This window comes from Macrotis lagotis, chromosome 5 (genome assembly GCF_037893015.1).
Source record: "Macrotis lagotis isolate mMagLag1 chromosome 5, bilby.v1.9.chrom.fasta, whole genome shotgun sequence".
NCBI classification, from domain to species: Eukaryota; Metazoa; Chordata; class Mammalia; order Peramelemorphia; family Peramelidae; genus Macrotis; species Macrotis lagotis.
In genome coordinates this window covers 147,936,681-147,961,738 of record NC_133662.1, presented here as the reverse complement: position 1 = coordinate 147,961,738, position 25,058 = coordinate 147,936,681, and the positions used below count along the sequence as shown (strand labels likewise).

At 34.9% G+C, this 25,058-nt stretch overlaps 1 pseudogene; it reads left to right on the top strand.

The window, feature by feature from the left end:
• Positions 1 to 353: 353 nt before the first annotated feature.
• On the top strand, positions 354 to 12,251 carry LOC141489411 (hypoxanthine-guanine phosphoribosyltransferase pseudogene; annotated as a pseudogene).
• The last annotated feature ends 12,807 nt before the right edge of the window (positions 12,252 to 25,058 follow it).

Below are 25,058 nucleotides of genomic sequence, written 5' to 3'. Positions count from 1 at the left end.
TCTCCATGCATTTCTGTAACCTATGAATTGCATTCAAAAAGAGGCAAATCCATATAAAACAAAGAACAATCTGGCAACTAGAAAAAAAAGAAAAAAATATCACATCTCCACAAAAATATAGACCTAGATATTCAAGAGAGTGAGCAACTGAAGCTCATGTTTTGTATAAAACTGAAGCTCTGGAAGCTAGTCTTCAGCACTCCTTGCCTGGCCAGTAGGTTTGGAAAGGAACATGTGGCATCAGTCAGCATTGGTGTCTACCAGAAGAATAGGTGAAGTCTTGAATGTTCATGTTGGATATTGTCTGAAAAGTTGCCCATCATGTTCCTGCTTGGAAGCTCTGGCAGTCAGGGATGACACGCTCCGGCTTCACTATTAGGCCCCCTTCGGAGCGAGGACAAAGGGCACTGCAGGCTGCTGGCCGAGCACATACATTTGCAAACTGCCGTCAGTCAGTTCCCAAGGCCAGAGGCTGGATGCCATTGACAAAGGAGATGTGAACTGTGGGTTTAGCCCCTTTCCCTGTGCCTGCCGAGAAAGTGGTGCTTCTCATGCAGTGCTCTGGGGCTCCCGCCCCCCCCCCCCTAGAGCAAGGAAGGACTGGCTGACAGGGTACTGCTTCATATTTCAGCAAGTAATATTTTAATCTAAAGCTGTCTCCTATGTTCTCTGGAACAACAGCTGCTGGAGAATATCGGGCATATGCTCCCTTCTACTTTTAGGGGCCTGTAATACTTTCTAGCTTTCACAAACTTCCCCCAGAAACCAGATTTTTTACATTTTCTTTTTTCTCAGACACTGGGAGAAAGGGAGGACGTAGGGGGACAAAGCTGGGCCAGGGAGAGGGAAGAGGTCTTTGAAAATAAATGTGTAACCTATATAGGATTGCTTGCTGCCTTGGGGCGGGGAATAGAAAAATGAGAAACTCAAAAGTTTGCAAAAAGATGAATGTTGAAAGCTATCATTGCATGTAATTCAAACAAAAAGAAAATTTTAAAGAAAAAAAGGAAAAGAAAAGAAATGTGTTCAATCCTTTGGTCAACTCAGGAGACCTACTTCCACAAACCACTCAGTGTGTGAAATGTCTCCATTACATTAAGGGATTGAAAGTAATGGAAAAGGGAAAGAAATGGAATAAGAGTTTAAGAAAGTGACTACATAGATGAGAGAGAGAGAGAGAGAGAGAGAGAGAGAGAGAGAGAGAGAGAGAGAGAGAGAGAGGGAGTCAGACATAGTTGTCTCTATGATAGACACATCAGGCACTGGCAAATATGATCTCGTTTTATTCTCATGACAGAGGGACACATTATTATTTATCCTCATTTTTCAATTAAAGAAACTGAGATAAAGTGACTTGTCCAGGGTCAGCTAGTGGAGTATCTGAGACCAAATTTGAATTTAGGTTTTAATCTCTCAGATCCGATGCCCTCTCCTTCATGCCACCTTGCTGACACTATGGGAAAAAAGATTTGAGGTCACACCACACTGAAAGACTTTTTCCTGATTCTAGAGGATTTTATAAAATGTCTGCCTCTGATACACTAACAAAACAAAACTTCTTGTCATCTTTGTCCTTATGCACAGATTTTTCAGTTGTGGTCCATAGTTAATGTCATAATTTGGGTGCTCATTTTCTCTTCTTTTGGGGTCTTATTTTCCTCTCCTATTTCTCAGTACCACTCAGACTCTAAAAATCTCATTCTCAGGTTCTAGGATATGCCATCATTCCACTGAATCTGTCTTTCTCCTAGATTAGCTTGCATTCCACTGGATCTACTGTTGCTTCTCTGTCTAGATATCCATGGATGATCTCAGTGAAACTAGCATATGGAGGATGATGATGATGTTTGTCCTACATTCTTTTTTTTTTAGATTTTTGCAAGGCAAATGGGGTTAAGTGGCTTGCCCAAGGCTACACAGCTAGGTAATTATTAAGTGTCTGAGACTGGATTTGAACCCAGGTACTCCTGACTCCAGGGCCGGTGCTTTATCCACTACGCCACCTAGCTGCCCCTGTCCTTTGTTCTTGAAAAAGGCCAGGACACCAGGGAGGTGATGCCATGAAAAGCAAGTGAGTTGGATTTGAGTGAGTACTGTGCTAAATCAACAGCCTCACTTTCTCCTCCTGAGCCATCTGGGTCTGGTAGCATAGGATCAGAATGATTGGGGATGGCCCTGGATTCAAGACAATCAGGGTTAAGTGACTTGCCCAAGGTTACATTTAATATCATTTGGATGATACTAGTTTGTCCTCATCATGGTATTCAAATGAATTTCAAATAGAAATATTAACCAACCAATCAAGCTAAATGCTTACTTGTACCAGGTGTTCCAAAGTTCCTGCCCTCAAGCACCTCATATTGTAATGGGGGAAGGAATAAGATAAACATATATAGAGGTCCTTGTGTGTGTGTGTGTGTGTGTGTGTGTGTGTGTGTGTGTGTGTGTGTGTGTCTGTGTGTCTGTGTGTGTGTGTGTGTGTTCAATCATTTTTCAGTTTTGTCTGACACTTCATGACCCCCATTTTTCTTGGCAAAGATACTGGAGCAATTTGCCATTTCTTTCTCCAGTTTATTGGATGAGGAAAGTGACTTGTTGAGGGTCACACAGCTAGTTAAGTGTCTGAGGTTGGATTTCAACTCAGGAAGATGAGTCTTCCTAACTCCAGACCCTATACTCTATTCACTGGGTCACTTAATTGACCCATATAGATATTCTTATAAAACATGTTCAAAGAACATACAAGGCAATATTCAGGCTGAGAAAGGACTCCTGCTAAAGATAGAGTTTAACTTACTAAAATTGTTGGGGAATGCCTGCATTCACATGCTATCTCTGCCACATACTGGCACAACCAAGACATATCACTTACCCAATTAGTGTTCTAGATAACTTTCTAAAGTTTTAAGTTGAAGAGAAGATTACAATGAGTAGAGGAAATTTCCTTTTGTAAATACAATCATAAACTCCAAGAAAAAAGATTCCTCTACCATTGTAGATGGGTAGATATAATCTTAGAGAGTTTTCTGAATCTTTAAACAGTTAGCTGCTTTTAATTGTACAATCTATACCAGACTGCTCTCTGTCTTAGGCATAGGACAGGGAAGGGAGGGTGGAAAAAAATGTAGAACTCAAAAACTTGCAAAAGGATGAATGTTGAAAACTATCTTAGTTTGGAAAAATAAAATAGCATTACTTTTAAAAAAAAGTTAAGTTATTTGTTCAGGGTCATATATTTTCTGTTTTAAAAAATGAGTCTTGAACCTAAAGTACCCCTGTCTCTAAAGCCAACTCTCTATCTAATATGCCAAGCATGTCATACATGTGGTCTACAGCAAATCTGAGGATGACTGAACCAATCAAACAATTACTCAATAAATATTTATTAAGCATTGCATTATGCTGTGCTGAACCATATTAAATTGTAAGGGAGAAACATGTAAGAAGAAGTTAAATATATAATAGAATAGGGTCAGCAAGATGGTACAGAGTATAGATTGGATTTGAAGTGAGGAGGACCTGAATTCGAATCTTACCTCAGACACTTATCAGCTATGTGATCCTGGATGAGAAGCTTAATTCTGTTTGTCTCAGTTTCCTCAGCTGTAAAATTCTGTTTGTTTCAGTTTCCTCAGCTGTAAAATGAGCTGGAAAAGGAAGTGTCTAAGTATTCCAGTATATTTGCCAAGAAAATTTCAAATGGGATCATGAAAAGTTCACCATAACTAAAAATGACTGACCAACACAAAAGAACATAGAGAATGTTAATATGTGGTTTTATAAGTCAACATGCAGTCCATACGGATCCTTATGAACAGCCTAGTGGCCTCCATTTCATTTGAGTTTGACATCACTGTGGTATACCATGCTTTCTCTTAGTATAATTCTGATAGACCGTGATGTGCCACAGACATAGTGTATTTAGATTTCAGACAGGACCTCTCACAATATCTTTGTGGACAAAATTAAAAAATAACTAAGTGGAACCATAACTGGTTGAAGAACAATACTTAAAGAGTATTGATTAATAGATCAATGTCACTCTGAATGGAGATCTCTGCCATACAGCAAGGCTCTACTCTATTCAATGTTTTTATCAGTGAGTTGGATAAAGACATGACCGGCATGTTCATCAAACTTGTGAATGAAATAAAGCTGGATAATTATTATGCACTGACTGAATTGGGAGAAAAAATGATCTCTACAAACTGGAAAGAAGAAGCAAATATAACAAGATGAAACTAAGAATAACTGTAAAGCCCATAATCAGACTTTAAAAAATTAACAGTACAATCCATATGGCAAAATTGTTAAGCAAATAAACAAGGTTTAAGGGATTGACTATAAGCTATAATATTGCTGATCAAAAAAAATCTAATGCAAGGATTGGCTGTGTTAATGAAAATATAGTTTACAGATTTAGGGAGTTAAGAGAGTCATACAACTCTGTACTAGTCAGATCAACTATGTAGTCAGTCATTATTGCATTTTTAAAAATTCAGTTTATTTTGTTGTTACATTTTTAACTTCCAAACTGTCTCTCTCCTTCCCTCCCCATCCCTCACTGGGGATAGATAGATAGATAGATAGATAGATAGATAGATAGATAGATAGATAGATAGATAGATGGATGATAGATAGATAGACAGACAGATAGATAAATAGATAAATGGATGGATGGATAGACAGATGCATATATGTGTGTATATACATGTGTGTACACATATGTATATGAGTATGTATTATTTAACATTCTATTATAAAATATGTATTAAATATATGTAAGATCATACTATGAATATTTTTATTTATTAATGCATTTTCTGGAAGTGGATAGCATCATCCTTCACAGGTCCTTCATAGTTGATTTGAGTATTTATGTTACTAAGAATAACTTAAATCTCTCACAGTTATTCTTTGAACAATGTATCCAATGATCTCTTGTTTTTGCTCATTTCAATCTTCATTATTTCTCTGCAAGTCCTTCCATGTTTTTCTAAAATAAACTTTCTCATCATTTCTTACAAAACAGTAGTATTCCATCACAATCATATGTCATAATTTGTTTAGTCATTCCCCAGTTGATGGACATCCCCTCAATTTCCAGTTCTTTGCCAACTCAAAGAGAACTGCTATAAATATTTTAGTACATATAAGCTCTTTTCATTTTTTCCATTCTCCTTGAGAAACAGAGCTAATAGTGTTACTGCTGGGTCAAAGGATAAATATATAGTTTTATAACTCTTTGGATATAATTCCAGATTATTCTTTAAAACTCAGTTCTCAGTTCCACCAATACTGCATTAGTATCCTAGTTTTTCTGTATTCTCTCCAACATTTGTCATTTCCCCTTCTATCTTTTTAGTCAATCTGATAGGTGTGAGATGATAGCTCAAAAATGTTTTAACTTACATTGCTCAAATCAAGAATAATTTAGAAAATTTTATATGATTATATATAACCTTGATTTCTTCAACCAAAAATTGCTTGTTTATATCCTTTGACCATTTATTAATACAATAATGAATTATGTTCTTACAAATTTGACAAAGGTATTATATATTTGATATATGAGACTTTTATTTATGAAATTTCTGTAAAATTCTTTTCTCTGATTTCCTTCTACTCTTGGTCACATTGTTTTATTTGCACAAAAACTTTTAAATTTAAATGTACCATTATTGCATTTTAAAGGGAAAATTGACAAAGAGAAGATAACCTAGATAAGGAGACTTAAAATAATGTTTTATCAGAAACAATTTTAAGTACTATATCTGTTTAGTATGGATAAAACTTAGGGTAGATATGGTAAAGAGGCTAAATTTATGTGTTGATCCAAATCATCAAGCTATAGGAAAGCAGATTTCTACTCCACTCTAACAGTTACAGTGGTGCAAAAACAATGCTTTTCCATCTCTTGAAGGCTCCAAACAGAAGCTAGATGAACTGTCTTCCAGAAGTATAGTCTAAGGGATTCAGTCATTATGTAGATGGGTTGGATTAGATGACCTCTGCTGTCCCTTATAACTCTAATATTTCATGATTCTATTACTCTGTATGCCAGTTTCCATCCTTTGCTGGGTCATGGGTAGATGGATCCATGGCTGGCTAGGCAGCAAAATTTGCACTGTTTATTTACCAGGCGAGATTAATCTATTTTACCATATTTTTATGTTATTTGGTATTTTGCCAATGTCAATTCCATCTGCAATATCTCCTTCCCATGGAACAGACAATCTGTGGGTTTTATCCCTTCCTATCCTCGGCAGACATTCGGTGGCTTTTAATAAAGCAACATATGGGTAGGATTTGGAATACCAATTCTTTTTCATATTAGCTGAGGTGGGTAGCATGTTAGAGTTGCAGAATTATTTAACTATAATTATAGGGGCATAAAAGGTTGGAAAGTGAATGGAAATGTAGGAATAAGCATCTGATATAAAAGAGAATTTAACTCTACAACTATCACTGAATTTTCAATATTAATAAGAAGGCATTCAAAAAGTCTTTATTAGTTTCCAGACACTGTGCTAAACTCTGAGGATAAAAAGCAAGGCAAAAAAGAATGGCACCTGCTTTCAAGAAGTTCCTTGTCTAATATAGAAGATAAGTAAATAACTGGTTATAAACAAGATATATACATAGTTTTTGTTGTCCATCCATGATGTTTTTCAGTCATATCCAAATCTTTGTGACCCTACTTGAGATTTTCTTAGCAAAGATACTGAAGTGGTTTACCATTTCCTTTTCCAACTCATTTTACAGATGAAGAAACCAAGGCAAACAGGGTTAAGTGACTTGCCTAGGATCACACAATTAGTAAATAACTACTGTCAAATTTGCACTCAGGGAGGAATCTTCCTCATACCAGGCCCAGCACTCTATCCACAGCTCCATCTTTGTTTCATATATCAAAATAAGAGGAAAATTATCTAGAGGAAACACACTGCAAGAGTCCAGAGACCCGGCTATTCTAGGCCTCTATTACTTATGAAGCATTCTTTCAATCATCTGTCTCTTTTTGATCACTTAGCAAATCCTCACTTATGAGCATTTGCCAAAAGTAATTTGGTTCAGTAGAAAGAGAGGAGTAAATCTGGTTTGAGTCTCATTCTAATACCAACTTTATGACTTGGGGTGGTTGTTGTCTGTTGTTTAGTCACTTCAGTGAAGTCTGACCATTTGTGACTCCATTTGGGGTTTTCTTGGCAAAGACATTAGAGTGGTTTTCCATTTCCTTCTCTAGCTCATTTTATAGATGGGAAAACTGAGACAAACAGGATTAAATAATTTGTGAAGGGTCACACAATCCTTTTTCCTTCTAATTTGGGGTACATAAGTTTTGTTTGTGCAAAAGTTTTTTTAATTTAATTTAATTTCATGTATTCAAAATTATCTATTTTATTTCCCATAGTCCTCTCTGTCTCTTGTTTGGTCCCTTAGTCACTGACCTGACAGTATATTTTTCCATGTTACCCTGATGTATTTATGATATTTCCCTTTCTGTCTAAACCATTTATACATTTTGACCTTATCTTGCTATGCATTGTGAGATGTTGGTCTACACATAGTTTCTGTCATACTGCTTTCAAGTTTTCTCAGCAATTTTTGTCAAATACTGAGTTCTAACCACAAATGTTTGAATATTTGTGTTTATCAAAGACTAGATTACATATGTTGTGCCACTTAATTTTTTTCCATTGATCTACCACTCTGTTTCTTAACCAGCACCATATTGTTTTCATGATTGCCTCTTTGTAATATAGTTTGAATCTGGAACTTTAGGGTTACCTTCCTTAATATTTTTTTCATTGATTGGTTTTCCAGATGAATTTTGTTACTATTTCTTCTAGCTCTATAAAATAATTCTTTGGTAGTGTGATTGGTATGGTACTGAATAAGTAAATTAGATAAAATTGTAATTTTTATTATATTGGCTCAACCTATCCATGAGCAATTAATAGTTTTCTAATTATTTAGATCTGACTTTATTTATGTGAAAAGTGTTTGATAATTGTGTTCATAAATACCTGAGTTTGTTTTGACAGGTAGAGTACCAATTATTATATATTTTCTACAATTATTTGAAGGGAATTTCTCTTTATCTCTTGCTGCTGGTTTTTGTTCATAGTATATAGAAAGGCTGGAGACAGTTGAATTGGTTCAGTAATTAGGCCAGGAGTCAATCTGTAGAGTTAAGAAGACAGAGGGAGGAGAGGAAGTGAAGGCAACTATTGTAAACAGTCTTCTTAACTGTTTACAAAACTGTTTACATAAAAATGGAGATATTGGAGAAGATATTAAGGAAGAGAGAGGCATGGACATAATTGTATGCAGTAAGGAAGCAAGCAACAAACAGGAAGAGACTGGGGATAAGTGAAAAAAGGAGGAATAATATATGGAGCAATCTGCTATAGGAGATCTGATCTGATGTTCATTCTTCATTCCTAAGGAAGAGCCTGACATCAGGGAGGTGATGCCATGACAAACACATGAACTGGATTTGAGTGAGGAGGGACTGTGCTAAGTCACTAGCCTCACTTTCTTCTCCAGAACCATCTGGGTCCAATGGCCAGATATGGATCAAGATGACTGGAGAAAAGCCCTGAATGTGAGACAGTCAGAGTTAAATGACTTGTCCAAGGTCACACAGCTAGTGTCAGGTCACATTCGAACTCAGGGCCTCCTGACTCCAGTGTTGTTGCTCTACCCATTACACCACTTAGATGCCCCTCCATACTGGAGGAGATAGGATAGAATAGAATCACTTGTGCAGTTCTTGGCAAGAAGGACCCTCTCTTTGGATGAGATAAAGGTGAAGGAGGAGATGGTTGCAAAAGGCATGAGATGTGAAATAAGGAGAAAGAAAAAGCTGTGACAGATGGCCTCAATAAAAATATGAGGAATAATTATCAGTTGAGACAGTGGGATGGGAAATGAGACATGGAAGATTTGGAAGGGATAAAAAGGTTTGGAATTGCTGCTGTGATAAGGGGAATACTGAGTTAATTAGGGGGTTATAGAAGGATTGCCTAGCAGCAATAAGGACACAGTTGAGGCTCTCAAGAAATTTTAGGTGGTCCAAACTAAGGATTTCATCAATTTAGGGTATTCCCAGTATGGAAGCTCCCTCTACCATAATCTTAGAGGATTGCCTAGGTCAACGAGAGGCCAAATGATTTTCCCATGCTCATATTCAAATTGTTAAAAGTGATACTTGAAATCAGGACGTCTTGACCTATTCATTACCCCAAGCCGCCTCTCCTTATGAATAACAAGAGGCCACTGATTAACCTAGGGACTAGTATCAAATACTGGTTAGTCATAACCTAATCACATGATTCTAGCTGTACAACACGCACATTAAGAGGACTTCCTCCTCGGTTATGTATTTCCCCTTTTATTTTTCATACTACTGGCAGGAGTAGTTTTTCTTTGAACTCTAAGATTAATCACACAAAATTCACCCCAACCTTGTCAGTGCAATAGGACTATATATTTCTTTTTAATTTTATGATTCTGTCTACCTATTTGCAAGGTATCTATGCTGATTAAATTTGTAAAGGATAACAATTGGGAACAATTTTGGGCTGTCTGCAAAGGAGAGTACCATCTGTATCCAGATAAGGAGCTGTGGAATTTGAACAAAGTACAAGGACTATTCCCTTTAATTTGGGGGAAAAAAAACCAAACCAGATATCTTATTGTCTGATCTGGTTACCTCTAAGAACTCTGTTCTCTTTAAGGATATGATTTCTCTCTCATCACACCCAATTTGGCTCAAGATACAACATGGAAACAAAGTAAAGACTGACGTAGTGCTATCTATGGGGTGGGGGTAGGGGGAGGGAAGCAAGATTGGGAGAAAATTGTAAAACTCAATATCTTTAATAATAAAAACAACAAAGAAAAAAATTGTAGAGGATAGATTGAATGCAGTCTGCTAGTTGACTGTCATCTTGGTAAAAGGGGAAATTGACTTCATGTTTCACATATGGATAAATTTAAGCAGAATAGAGGAAACTGTGCAGGGTGAATTTATATAATGGAAAAAAACATAAAGTGTACTAACATAAGATGGGGCAGAAGAAGCTTTGTTTAAGCATGTCACAATCTTCCAAATGACAACCTACAATCAGTGATTATAGAACTACAACTTTTTTAAAACAAGACCTTAGGATCAATAATTTCTAAATGGTTCTTAGATGCTCTCGAGTCTAATGCCAAACTTCTTATATGGAGGAGGAAACTGAAGCATAGAGGTTAGGTGGCATGCTAAAATGAAACAAGTCATAAGAGGCAAAGTCAGGATTCAAACCAAGATCCTCCCCTTCCGAATCCATCATAAAAGTGCATAAATAGAAACATAACAGAAATTTGCCAAATTGGCCTTCTTTCTCTTCTACAAAATTTGCATTCTATCATGATGCCTTAACATAGATATCCCCTAAACTGGGAATGGACTCCCTCCTTACCTCTCTATTTCTTGGAATCCTAGCTTCCTTTAAGGCTTAGCTGGTGTGTTTTCTCCTAATCTTCATAGTCTCTAGTGTCCTATTAGTTAAATTGTATTTTTTTTCAGTTTCTATTGCCATATTAGAAAGTAAACTCTTGAAGGCAAGGGATGGTTTTCCACCTCTTCCTAACCCCATCACCTAGCACATTGTCTTATACTTTGGGAGAGGGGGAGCAGAGATCAGACCTGTGATTTGATAGGTTCAATTGTTCCTTTTGAAGTGGATAGCCTGGGCAGATCTGCCAGTTGACTATCATCTTGGTGAAAGGTAGAAATTGAATTCAAGTTGGACCTGAGGATAGATATAAACAGAATAAAGGAGGATGTGTAGGGTGAAATCACTAATGAAAGGAACTTCAGGGGAGGAACCTTCTCTACCAATACAGATCAACACCTTTATACAATGGATAGTTGTAGAGATTTCTCAGAATCTTGAGAGGTTAAATGTCTTGTTCCAGAGTCACAAGGTTATACTGTTAGAAACCAAACTTGAATCAGGTCTTCCAAACTCCAGTACCTGCTGCGACATAGCAGTTTTACATTCAGGACATTATTTGTCAATGCTTGTAGGATTGGTCTGGATTGAATTGGTTTTATTCTCTCATTAGTTGCATCCTTAACCTAAAGAAACTGGGGAAAGTACAGAGTTGAGCAATCAAATGATAAGAAGTTTGGGAAACAATTCCAATGAAAAAAGACAATAAGAAGTAGCTTTATTTACTGTAGAAAATAAAAGTAAGATTTCAGCTCAGAGCTGGGGCTGGCACGGTCGCGTTTGCAGTGCTCCCTGGCTCCCTGGCTCCCTGGGAGCCACCTCCTCCTTGTCTTCTTCTCCCTTCTCGGCCAGCTCCTGTCTCCTTCTCCTCCTTCTCCTCCCATCACAGCCAATCCCCCTCCTGCTCCTTTTGCCGCCACCGGATCACCGCCTTCGAGCTTCCCGCACCGTCAGGCAAACCTGAGCCCCAGCATCGTGATTAAAGATGATGAACCAGGCTATGACCTGGACTTAGTTTGCATCCCTAAGCATTATGCTCAAGATTTGGGGGGAAAGTATTCATTCCTCATGGATTTATCATGGACAGGACTGAACTGGCCCGAGATGTGATGAAGGAGATGGGAGGCCACCATATTGTTGCCCTCTGTGTCCTCAAGGGTGGCTATAAATTCTTTGCTGATTGGTTGGATTATATCAAGGCCCTGAACAGGAATAGTGATAAATCAATTCCTATAATGGTAGATTTTATCAGATTGAAGAGCTACTGTAATGACCAGTCAACAGGGGGCATAAAGGTAGAGATGTTCTCTCAACTTTAACTGGAAAGAATGTCCAGATTGTTGAAGACATCATTGATACGGGTAAAACAATGCAGACCTTGCTGTCCCTGGTCAAGCAGTATAATCCAAAAATGATAAAAGTTGCCAGTTTGCTTGTGAAAAGGACCCCTCGAAGTGTAGGATACAGGCCTGACTTTGTTGGATTTGAAATTCTAGACAAATTTGTTGTTGGATATGCCCTTGACTACAAAGAATACTTCAGGGACTTGAACCATGTCTGTGTCATTAGTGAGACTAGCAAAGACAAGTACAAAGCATGAGATGCAACTTGGTGTGCTGAGAAGCTTTGAAACACTTGGGGGAAAGCCATCAACTTCACCTCTGGACCACCAGCTAAATTTGTCCAATGTTTCAGCCCTGTGACCATCTGCTTATTAGAGCTTTTTGCATGTACTGTATCTTGTCTGTTTTATATTTTCAGAATGTTGCTGCAGTTCTGATTGCTGTTTCGTTTTCACTACAAAACCTAAAGAGACTATCACTACCCCTGGGTGGATTGTATTGCTTGAATAGCTGTTTGACTTATGAATGGGAAATTACTTAAACCACACTGACACTGAATTGAAATAGTTGAAGTATTGTGAATGTAATAGATGTTTAAAGAGGATATATTGATTTTTTAAATTGGTAATTTCATTTTGTTTGTTACTGAAAATGCAGAGAAGTGATTGAATATTGTTAGTTAACACCTTGTGGGTGTCAAAGAGGGAGTAGTCAATTTCAATTATCTGTTCCAGTTCTATTACAGAATCCAATAGGTTTGATTCTTTTATGACCCTATCTATCTCCTTAAATTACATTATTATTTTACAATTTTTGATTGTTGCTCACAGAAATCAAAATGGAAACAAAGAATCACTTTTATCGAGATGGGTAGTAGAACAAAAAAGCCAAAAAAAAAAAGTTTGCTGAGCTGTCTGTCCCACTCTTACAGATTATTTCCTTTCTGTACTCACCAGTCAAAAGTAGTTTTCTTTTAATGATAATTGACATTCTGGACATCTTACTTTGGAAATCTATAATGCAAAATGCTTAAAATAAAGGCTGTCTCTTTAAAAAAAAAAAAAGAAAAGTAAAGTAAAAAGAAATCAAAAAATCACAGATTCACATCTGTTGGAGTTAAGATTTGAAGCTGGAACATTTCTCTCCTAGGATGGGTATGAAAAATCAGATGAAATAATGTGTATAAAGTACTTTGCACACTAAAGCACTCTACAAATGCAACTATTGTGATAAACTGTGATTTGAAAAGAAAAATAGACAAACAGCCTTAGAAATCATCTAGTATGACCTTCTACTTTTAAAAAGGATGAAAAGTATCTAGAGAACTGAAGTGATTTGTGCAAGGTCATACAGTCTGCTATGGGTCAAGCTGGAACAAGAACCCAGGTCTCCTGAATTCCAGTCCAATGTCCTTTGTACTACATTTGTTGTTGTTGCTGTTGTTGAGTTATTATTTGTCATAGCTGGTTCTTCATGACCCCATGTTGGGATTTTCTTGACAAACAAACTGGAGTGGATTGCCATTTTTCTTCTCCAGTCCATTTACAGATGAGGAAACTGAGGCAAGAAGGGTTAAATGACTTTTCCAGGTCACACTAATCAATGTCTGAGGTCAGATTTGAATTCTGTTCTTCCTGACTGCAGCACTCTATCTACCTCACCTCCTAGCTGCCCTTGTAGTACACTATTGCCCTTTGTAAATTGTTTTAATTTTCAAAGAGAATAATATGACTTAATAGGGAGCAGATGTTCCATTTCTCCTGAGGACAGGAAAAGAAGTTATGCCCTTAAAAGACAAAATGAATTCAGGTAGTTTCTTGACTCTGAGGCCATGCAGAATCATCAAGAATGATTATGAATTCATTGTTACATAGTTTTAAGAAAAAAGGTTCTACTGTTATCTCTTTCTATAGTTTTAGTCTATTTTGGATGATTTAAGAGGAAGTGGTAGACTTGAAGTTCAAAAGATCTAGGTTTGAATCTCAACTCTGAAACTACTCAATCTACCCTGGGAAACTCACCTATCTCTCTGAGTCTCTGTTTCTTCATCTATAAAAATTAGAATAAAAGCACTTATAGTATTTAACTCTAAGTCACATTACAAAGGGGTAAAAATTACATAAACATTTTCATCAAAGAAATATTTCTTAAAAATAATGACTTATATATGTGGCAAGAGTGAGGGAAAACTAATGGATAGTCTCTTCCCAATTGTCGTTTCAATGTCAAAAAATTCAAAAAAAGTCCTTTCCTACCCAACTTCAGTATGTAAGATGATCCCCTGTGATGAGTTCAATGGAAATTCATAGTCAAAGGTACTGTAATCTAAATCATAGCTGAAAACACTCACATCAAGGAGACTACACATCTGTTGGAGTTAAGAATTAGAGCTGGAACATTTCTCTCCTAGGACTGGTGTGAAAATCAAATGAAATAATGTGTATAAAGTACTGTGCACACTAAAGCACTCTATAAATGCAACTATTGTGATAAACAGTGATTCGAAAAGAAAATAGACAAACAGGTAATAAGATAACAAACTCACATAGAATGGTACATTTGAATAGCACTTTATTTATATTATTTCATTTCATCCTCCTAAGCAGTCAAATGCTATAGTTCCCATTTTAGGTATGAGAAAACAGAATCAAAGGGGTTAAGTGATTTCTCTAAGGCCACATAGTTAATCAAGTGATTATTAGCTATATTGGCAAGAGAGCTAAAAATTCATACTCGGTTCCTATAGATCTCCAAGTTCAGTTATTTTCTAAGTCATGCTACCTTTCTTTAAAAAAATCAAATCAAATCACAGTTATTATTATTGTTGGGGTAATTGTTGATTTTTTATATAGCACCTTCATTTCTTAAAATCTCTTTATCCTTCTTTCCCCAAAAGAATGATTCCTTGTTAACAAAGAATAAAAAAGAAAGGGGGAAAAATCATCTCAGCAAAACCAGTTAACATACCAACCAATTCTGTTTTCTTGTGTTTTCTTGTCCACTGTATCCCATTTCTATAAAGAAGGAAGGGAAGTGTAGTTTTTCCATCTTTTCTCTTGGTTACTATAATCACATTGACCATGTTGCCTTTAAGGAAGAACTTATAATATACAAATAATTTTTATAATATTTATCTATTATAATACTCATGTATGAAATGGACTTAAAGAATTTAGGATTCTGGAATGATATATGTATATTATTGCTATTTTAAAAATAAGAAGTTGTAGTCAAACTAAAAAGTGATAATAGCCGCTATATTGAATCATTATTGTTTCTCATCCTGAACAATGTATGAACAATAATCATCTTTAAAATTGTGCACTATGGAACCTGTCACTTGGGATGAATAAGTGACTTACAAACATCCTCCAGTGGCAAGTCAACCAAGATTATTTTCCAATCCAGTTGCCAATAGACTTTTTTTAGATAACATAACATAAAGTGTAACTTAATCATTCATCGTCCACTTCTTTTTATAAATTCTCATATGTGCACATCACTCAGCCACTTCTACTGTTAAAAGTCTAACAAGTTCTCATTCCAATCACTGCTCTTCCATTTTCCATACCCCTTCTTCTCCCCTTCCCCCACCCCAAGTCTGTTGTAAAAAGTCTAAATTTTTCTCCCCCAATTTATAATAGTGGAAGCCTATCAAAGCTATCACTTCCTGGAGCAGGTGGGTTTCAAAATCTTAAAGATTTAATATAGTTGCTGGGTCTAGTGAGTAGGGAAAAATCCTATGACATGTATACGTGTGTGTGCAGAGGCACACACAGATTTTATGAGCAGTGGCATTCAGCAAGAAACAATATTTATGGTTCTCAGTAATTTATAGCTTTTAAATCTAATGTTATAATGCAGACAACTTTTTTTTTGCTTCTTCTCCCAGCGATGGACTCATGAATAAACCTGAAAAGGATGCGTGGCTGGAGACAGAGATTGGAAGGAAGAGGAGACAGAGAATGAATCAGTGTGCCCCTGCTTTCTCGCAGCCCCTTGTTTCCCCCAGAAAATGTCACTGGCTGACCATGGGATCAGTTCACAGCTCAGCATGAGGACTCAGTGCACAGCTATGTGGGACATGGCAGGGAACAATTCCCATCCGAGGCAACAAGACAGGAACGCTGCTCAGCCTACCGTGCAACAAAAATGTATGAAATCGCATTAGCGGAAAAACAAGATTTCTGGGTCTTATCACAGAAAGGCTTTTTTCCCCTCCTAGATGAATGTTCACCTCTAATTGAACAACTGCTACCCTCTTTATTTCTACCTGAAAGTGGCTTTTACAATTCATAATTAAGTGCGAGATCTTTATAATCTCATCATGAAGGAACCTCTTTTCAGTCTCTGAATACAGTTCATTAGCAAGATATTTAGGGCTGTTTATTCAGGGTTTAATTGGACTACAATTCATTTGCATGGCCCAAGCATGCATCTTAAGTTGCATCAGGAAAACCCCACATAGTAGGCCCCTAGAGCATGCTCCCTGGGACCAGAGTCCACCACCCATGGCAAACTATTTTTTATTCTGTTATTAAAGGTATAAAATGACATAAAATGGTGGGTAAAAGAATGACCTAGCTAAACTGCAATCAGAAGGAGATTCCTATTCTAGTAGGTTCACAGGTACCATCAAACTATAAACAGAAATGAAATGGATTTTAATTTTTTTTTAAAAATCAATGGTTCAAAATGATGATAAAAGGAATCTTTAGAAAGATTACAGACTATAAAGTAAATTAAAAGTTCTCCATGAGGTTGTTATGGGGAAAGGGTTTTTAGAAGTCATGTGAGATGTGAGATGATGATGATTATTATTATCAGTAGAGGTTTAAATTTATAAATTCTTCTGTATATTGTCTTGTGTAGTCTTCATTTCACAGAACTAAGACACATCTAACAAACATCGTCTGGCATCCACAATGAATAGAATGTGAATATAAAGGAGGTAAATTCTAGTCACCCAGACTGTTAAAAAAATTTTGGAGTAAGAGAAAAGGAGTGGGGAGTAGGGGTGGAAGGTAGAATATCCTTAACTGGGAAAATTAATTATTTGAATCTAAACCCTAAATTTTAGGTATATTAGAATATAACTAATGGTATAAACTTTTTAAATTTCTATTTTATTTTTTAAATGACATGTAAAGATATTTTGGCCTTTATTCAGACTCCATAACTCTTCATCTGGATGTAGATGGTATTTTCCATAACAAGTCTTTTAGAATTGTCTTTGATCCCTGTATCATGAAAAAGAGCTGATCATCATACAATGTTCCTGTTAATGTGCAAAATGTTTCCCTGGTTCTGTTCACTTGTCTCAGCATCAGTTCATGCAAGTCTTTCCAAGCTTTTCTGAAGTCTGGCTGCTTCTGATTTCATTTCAGATCAATAGTACTCCATCATATTCCCACACCACAATTTGTTCAGCCTTTCCCCAATTGATGAGCAATTAGGATATAAACTATTCCATATATCTTAGTGCAGTTTTAGGTTTAAAATGTAATTGAAATTCATAAGTCATAGTGGATAGAGCCCTGGGTTTGGAGGCAGGAAGACTGATCGTTATGAGTTCAAATGTGGCCTCAGATAGTTGCTATGTTACCCTGAGCAAGTCACTTAATCCTGATTGTCAATTTTCTTATTTTCCAAATGAGTTAGAGAAGGAAATGGCAAACCATTCCAGTATTTTTGCCAAGAAAACCCCAAATGAGGACACAGAGAATCAGATATGAGTGGAAAAAATATTTCTACAGGCTTGTCTTTAAATATAATTGAGAATGTTGGTACATTTGTTCCCTTACATTTATTCAATGAAAAGAAGAATTAATAAAAGTGAACATGGAGGTAGCCTACAAAATGTAATTGGGCAAATTAATGGATATTTTAAAATATCCATTTAAAATATCCAAAACCATGCTGATATTTAGGAGACCTAAATATAAAGCTTTGCAAATGGAATAGAGGGTCAAACAACTTGTAGATTTTAGTTATGTGATCCATTATTGTCTTAACTCCCTCTCTTCTCATATTAAGAGATCATCCTTAGATGAACTTTGCAGATCAGATTAAACATGTATTAGTTCACAATGATATTTAGATATCTACAATGGCCTTGAGTCTAAGGATTACAGCTCAAAAAGATTCCAAAAAACAAATTCCCTGTCCCCAAACTTCCAAACCAAACTGGAGTCTCTAGTGAATTCTAGCGCTCCTGGTATCCTTCAAACAATATATGGTCTGGGTTTGGGTCGAATCTCACTCAGTAGATCCTTCAAATCCACCCTTGATCTGAACTGAAGATTCAAAGTTGATGTCATACATTTTACTGGAAAAACTGACCATTTGCCTCCCTTACTATAAACAATGTCATACAATGGAATTTTTGCTCCCTACTTATCATTTCTTTGATCTACTGTTGCTGACTTACTTTTAAAAGTAAAAAAGGGGGGCAGCTAGGTGGTGTGGTGGATAGAGCACTGGCCCTAGAGTTAGGAGGACTTGAGTTCAAATGTGACCTCAGACACTTAATGAATTACCTAACTGTGTGACCTTGGGCAAGTCACTTAACCCCACTGCCTTGCAAAAAAAAGTAAAAAAGAAAACATACACTAAAAATACTTAAATTAATGTTCTAAAAAAATTTCCTGAGATAGCTTTTTAAAAATTATTTACCATTTCATCAATGATAAATATCAGTGCTTCCAAAATATGTTATTTGTGATTAATTACAGGTACTCATCAGTGAATATTGGGGTACAAAGCAAATGTTAAGGTGATTTTTTTGGTTTTTGGCAAGGCAATAGGGTTAAGTGGCTAGCCCAAGGTCACACAGCTAGGTAATTATTAAGTGTCTGAGACCAGATTTGAATTCAGATCCTTCTGACTCCAGGACTGGTGCTCCATCCACTATACCACCTAGCTGCCCCAAGTAATTATAATAAGAGATGTGCATCTCTCCATCCTATAACCCCTACAAAGGAAGAAAAGGAAACACAGTAATTTGATAGTACATATTTCATAGAACAAAAGAAAATATTTATTTCAATTTACAGACACAATAAATGTTAGAGCCCAATTGGATCTTGGGCAAACTAATACAATCCTTTCATTTTATGGGTCAACAGGCACAGTGTCTTTAACTTGATCTAAGTAATGATTGCTGGATAATAGTAGAGTCAAGAACAGAAACCATACCTTCAGATACCTAGTCCAATAATCTTTTTCTTAATAATAAAGTTTGTTGTTGAAAAAATCATTAGATCATATTTAATGAGAGACTTTTCAACAAATCCTTAGCTACTACAACCACTCAAAAAGATGGTTGATATTAATTCAATGGAAAATAGGTAATGAAATTATAATAAAATTGCTCAATTTACGTGGTAGAAAAATTTAAATGAGCACAGATCCAATCAGTAGCTTCAAAACTTATGATTTTCCAAAGAACATGAAGTGACACCTTCATTTCAAGCTTGAAAATTGCCAAATTGTTTTCTTCCTTGTTCATCCTTTTCAGTATAAATGGCTACTCATACAGTATGGCTAACTTATGAATCTCAAAAATGAAAACTGTATTGCAATAACAGAAGTTTTTATCCACAACTTATCTTTAAATGTCCCAAGAGTTCCTGTGTATTTGGCCCCTTATGGAGTATTTTATTCAATGAAAAGAGAAATTAACAAAGAATGAGATTGGGCTTAACCTAAAAATGTAATTGGACAAATTAACAAAAGTTTAAAAATTCAAAATGTATCTAATTAATAAAAATGAGTTTAATATATCTATATACCTACAGCATAGTTATTATCCAAAATGAAAATAATCTTAAATTAGTATCTACTAAAATGTTTCCTTTTATAATGGATTAAAATCACCATTAGAAAGGATTATGGAAAAGCAGATAATTAAAAATGTATTCCCAGTGTTTGCTCTTCCATATTCTCGGTACCACTATACGAGTCTGTGAATTATGTGAATAATGGTTTGACCTTCCAACTATTGTCTTAACTCCCTCTTTTCTCATACTAAGAGATCATCCTTATGTGAACTTTGCAGATCAGATTAAATGTGCATTAGTTCACAGTGATATTTAGATATCTGCAATGGCCTTGAGTCTGAGTATTACAGCTCAAAAGGACTCCAAAAAGACTCCCCCCCAAAAAAAAACAAATTCCCTATCCCCAAACTTCCAAACCAAACTGGTATATTAGAAGTGTATTAGGTGTATTTAAGGTCACATTGTGGCAATGCAAGCAAGTACACAAGTAGCCCAGTTTTGCCTCTAAAGACAACAAAAAATCAAACTACTGAATCCCACTAGACCAACAATTATATAATAGAATACCAATCTGAATAATATATAGCGAGCCAAAAGGCAAGAAATTCTTACATCTCTTTTATAAACAAAGTTGAAACATATTCTCTGTGTAGCACACACAAGCACAGAAACCTTTCCATTTATGAGTGTAATTAATTTACAATAAATTAAAGTAACATTTTAAGTTGGGGGAAACTTTGAGGATTAACATGCAAATTGGTTTATGTCAGGTTTAAAAGTTGGAAAAACACTAACATCTCCAAAAATTGTAAAGGAATTAGTTATTTAAATTTTAGGAGGTGCAAGGAATCCTTAATTCTAGAATAATATGACATATTTTCTAATTTATGTAACTAAACTATTAGATTAAATTTAACAAGAAACACTTTTTCAACTAAGTCCTTAACTACTACTACAACCAAACAAAAATATGGTTGGTATTAATTCAATGGAAAAATAGATAATGAATAATCCAAAAAATTTGAATTGCACTGTTCTTTTTCATTATCTATGTCTCATGCCAGATTCCTTATGAAGTTTTGAAAATAAATTATAAATATATGCAATATTATGGAGTAGAGCTCTAGAAAAAGTATCATTAAGTTTCTTGGGAGAGGACATTAAGAGGGGATAAATCTTAACAATCTGAGGATTTGTTAGCAATAGACTTCAGTATACAGTATTCAGGATATTATAATACTCACTACTTTGCCATTTTTTGCAAAGAAAAAATTTATATGCAATAATACTCTAGAAATATATAAGAAACAGCAAGAGGAACTGGGAAATGGATTATATATATATATGTATATATATATATATATAATTACATTAAATTCTTAAATGATAATTTATGGTAGTAATTTATCACTCTATATATCAATTTCAACCTCAAATTTGTCAGCAAGAATTTTTTACCACATACTAATAATATCTATTTCACTGATTAGAAAAATCAAGCAGTTTTTATTAAAACAATTATAGCTCATAAGGTATTAATAATGACTACCTGAGTAGCAAACTACACTTTATTTTTATACCATTCACAGCTTCAACATTCTTAAACAATTTATGAATACACTGCTAGGATTTTGATATGTTTTATAAAAATATTTCTTTATTTTAAAAAATGTGACAGGTGCTATATTTCTGAGGTTTTTCCAATACCAGAATGGGTCAGTGAGGAAAAGTAGTAGTATAATTTGTCATTTGTCATTTGTCATTTGTCATATTTTGTTAGAAATTGATAATAAAAAACTTCTGATGTTTTTGATGCTGTGGTATTAGGAAACTTGATTTTATACTTCTGGAATTCCAAGTTTCTTATATTATCAAACTCTGCTAAAGTGGTGTTAAGGAAAAATTAAGAGAACTAGAAAAGGAATATGTAATCACTTTACTGGTCCTTCAGTAAATTTAGATATAGTGGGGAAAACAAGTAAATATAAGCCATCAAATTCATCCTGACATCTGTTCATGATCATTTCTATGATCTGAGATCAAAATATGTGCCAACCTTCTACTGCAAAATCTGTGAGCTTAGAAAGTACTTTTTTTAAAAAACATGGTTAAGATTGGTATTCAAATGCATTCAAATAGCAATCACAGAGATTGTTTACAATAATATTTTGTGGCAAAGCAATTTGGCAACTGTCAAATGAATAGTCATTATTTTTTCACTTGCATTAAATTAATTTTCATAAACCCTAACACTGATGTAAGGCTACTTTCTACATGGACCATCTTCTCTGTTCTTTTTACTATCCATTGCCACCTCCCCACTCAAAAAAAAAAAAAGGGACTAATCCTGGTTCTGGACTTCGATGTGATTTGAATTTTAAAAGAATATGAGAATAATTCATCAACAAGAGTGTGTGTATGGACTAAGCTGTCGATCGACAGTTCTCATGGATGGCTCTTTCAATGAATGAACAATTCACTCCTAGAGCCCACCACTATCACCCTTCAATTCAGTCATCTACCCAGAGTCTGTTTTATACTGTGTTTTTTCTTACTGGACTCTCTAGCAATATTAGCAAATATGAGAATTCAAATGGGTTTAATGTTGTTTCTAAGTCTCTCCTAAGTTAAGAAATATTCTACAGAAACCACTCAAGTATGGAGACTTCATCATTTCCATCACTGAAGATTGTTGTCCAAACACTAACTGAAGGATTGTCTAAAATATGATGCAAAGAAGTCCACTTAGAGTATACTTAAAACAAAGCACAGAGTGCTAAAAACAAACCCAAAAAAGGTCAGTGTGCTCCTATGACATTCTCAAAAAATTATGGAAAACTCACAGGAGGAGAGTATTATGTACACAATAAATAATGCCTGTATGCCACAGTGCTTTCTGACCACATTGTCATTTTTAGGTAAGAGCTGTTTTCCATTTTTCACATTTAAATAGCATGAAAAATTCTTTTCTATGGTCTACATTTCTTGGCATGATTTCTTGGCAAACTGGTTTCCTAATGAACATATCTAGGTCACAATTTTTTAAAGAATTTTTTGAAATATACTTTTAGGAGAAAAGAAGTTGCTTTACTGATAATGGGTCTCCAATTATGCCTGCTTTCATTGGAAAACAAAATAAATTGCCCCAAGATTTTCTACCTTGCAACCAATGGCCCTACATAGGAATATTATATACTATTCAATAGTGTCCAGTAGTTCCCCCCAACTTATACCTCCACTCTTAAATGGAAGCTGAATTAAGACTTTTAACTATAGGATTCAAGGTATATTGGTGGAATGAAAAAAACCAAGGTAATTATCAGAGTAATTTAAACTTCTAAACACATGAATACTAAGCCATCAGATAATTAAAGCAATGTGAATATTTTGCTTAAAATAGCCATGATAACTAGAGTTTTGTATTTCACCTTCAAACTATAGACTTTGTCTATTAGCAATGTAATTTTAGATCAACCCCAAATTCCTGAGAATATGTATGCATGTGTGTTGTTATTGTATAACTTTTTTATTTTACAACACCTGGTATGTACTTTAGTTAACCTATTTGCATTAAAAATACCACCTAAGAATATTCATGTTTGCAATTCAAACTTATTTTGAGCACATCATTAATAATGGAAAATTTTGGTGAATTCATAAAAAATAAATTTTTAACTTAGTCTCTTCATCCTAGAACTCTAAATGTAAAAATAAGCTATTCATTTCCTCACTACACCAATACTGTATGTAAATGCTACCAATTTCTAAATTATGAAATTTAATTATTATATCACCTTTTAATTATTTCATCATCTTTTTCTCAAGATAGGAGTGTGAGAAGTTAATCAGTTTTATCTAATGATTCACTACTCCTAAAACATGCTAAAATTTGACTTTCTGCTGAAATTATATAAAAAAAGCATTTCATAGCTAGAGCATAATCTAACTTAGAAGGCAATTCCTATGCATTAAAAACAAACAAACAAATAAAAAACCTCCTAGCCCTCAATTATTTGGTGATTTTGGTGGTTAGTAACCTTTTCTCAAATTATACAAAAAATATACTTTGCTTATGTCTCCTGACTACCTGAAAATTCAAAAATGTAAATGGGAAAATAGAGAGCAACTGTTTTTAGATATTTATATAGTTTATGTCATTTAGCATCAGATAAAAGCAATTTGGATAATTGCAAATGTTAATTTTATAAAATAGCTTCTAAAATTATAAAGAATGAATGTAAATATCTCTCCGTGTCTCTCATCATACTTATTCTATGAGCCGTAACAAAGGTTTATTTCTGAAAATATTTACTTTGTAATGAATTTAAGTAAACAAGAGGGGAAATAATCAAATTAATGTCATGCTTCCAAAGAATAATCACAGAATTTTCAAGTACAGGAGCGCGGCAAAAAAAGGTGGCTATGTTGCACTGACACCTAGTGTATCAAGGTAGTTAATACAAGGGGTGATAATGATTTCATCATTTGTTATAAGAAAAGGTTCAGAAACCAGGAATCAAAAAACCTACTAAGTGTTTCTTGTGATATCTTAGGTAACAGATAGTTATCCAATTCAATGAAATAAAAATAGATATTGAAATCAATTGCTTTTTTAATTATTAAAGAATAGTGCTAAAAAAGTTCATCTTAAAAGCAAAGAAAGGTCAGAAAATCAATGTTCTTTCTCCAATATCAGAAACAATTTTTATTGTCAAAATGTATTGCAGACTGTAATGGGAAAACAAACAGGTTTCTGATGATTTTTTTAAGTAGTTTCCTGAGAATCCACTTTTTGACTGAGGGAACAGCCCTGAATAAAAGGCATTGACTTTTTTTGGAAAGTCTAATAATTTACTTCTTGAAAATTTCTTTCCTTTTTCAGATAAGATTCTGTTATTACAGTGGACAAAATTCTGTTGCTTTCTTTACAATTTGCTCTAAGCCTCAAAATCTTTGACAATGGAAGTATATAGAAGTGGTAACAAGAAGATTAAAATTAAACTAGATTTCTAATTATTATTTCAGATTTGTGTTGAGACTTTGCTACTGGATCACCTAACATGGAGATACCCATGAGAACTGCCAAGGACATGCTTCTTGTAGGAGATATTTTATGTTCCCTTACCAGGCTTGTAGAAATAATGTCCATTGATTGGGTAATCAGAAGAGGTTGTTTCTGCAAAACTACCAGCCTAGGTCAGTCTTTGCCTTTTTGTTTGCCCATGCTTAGGATAGTGTAGGTGCTTAATAATTGTTTCTTTCTATCCTTTTGTCTGTCTCTCTCCACTCTGTTGCAAACTCTGTTCATCTTTTTGTGTATCTTTCGGTTTAATTGACTACACAATTGTAGATTTTGTCATTTTTTTTTAAAAAAAACTGATTTTTCCTTTTGGTTTTTCATAATCTTTACAGAAATGTCATTT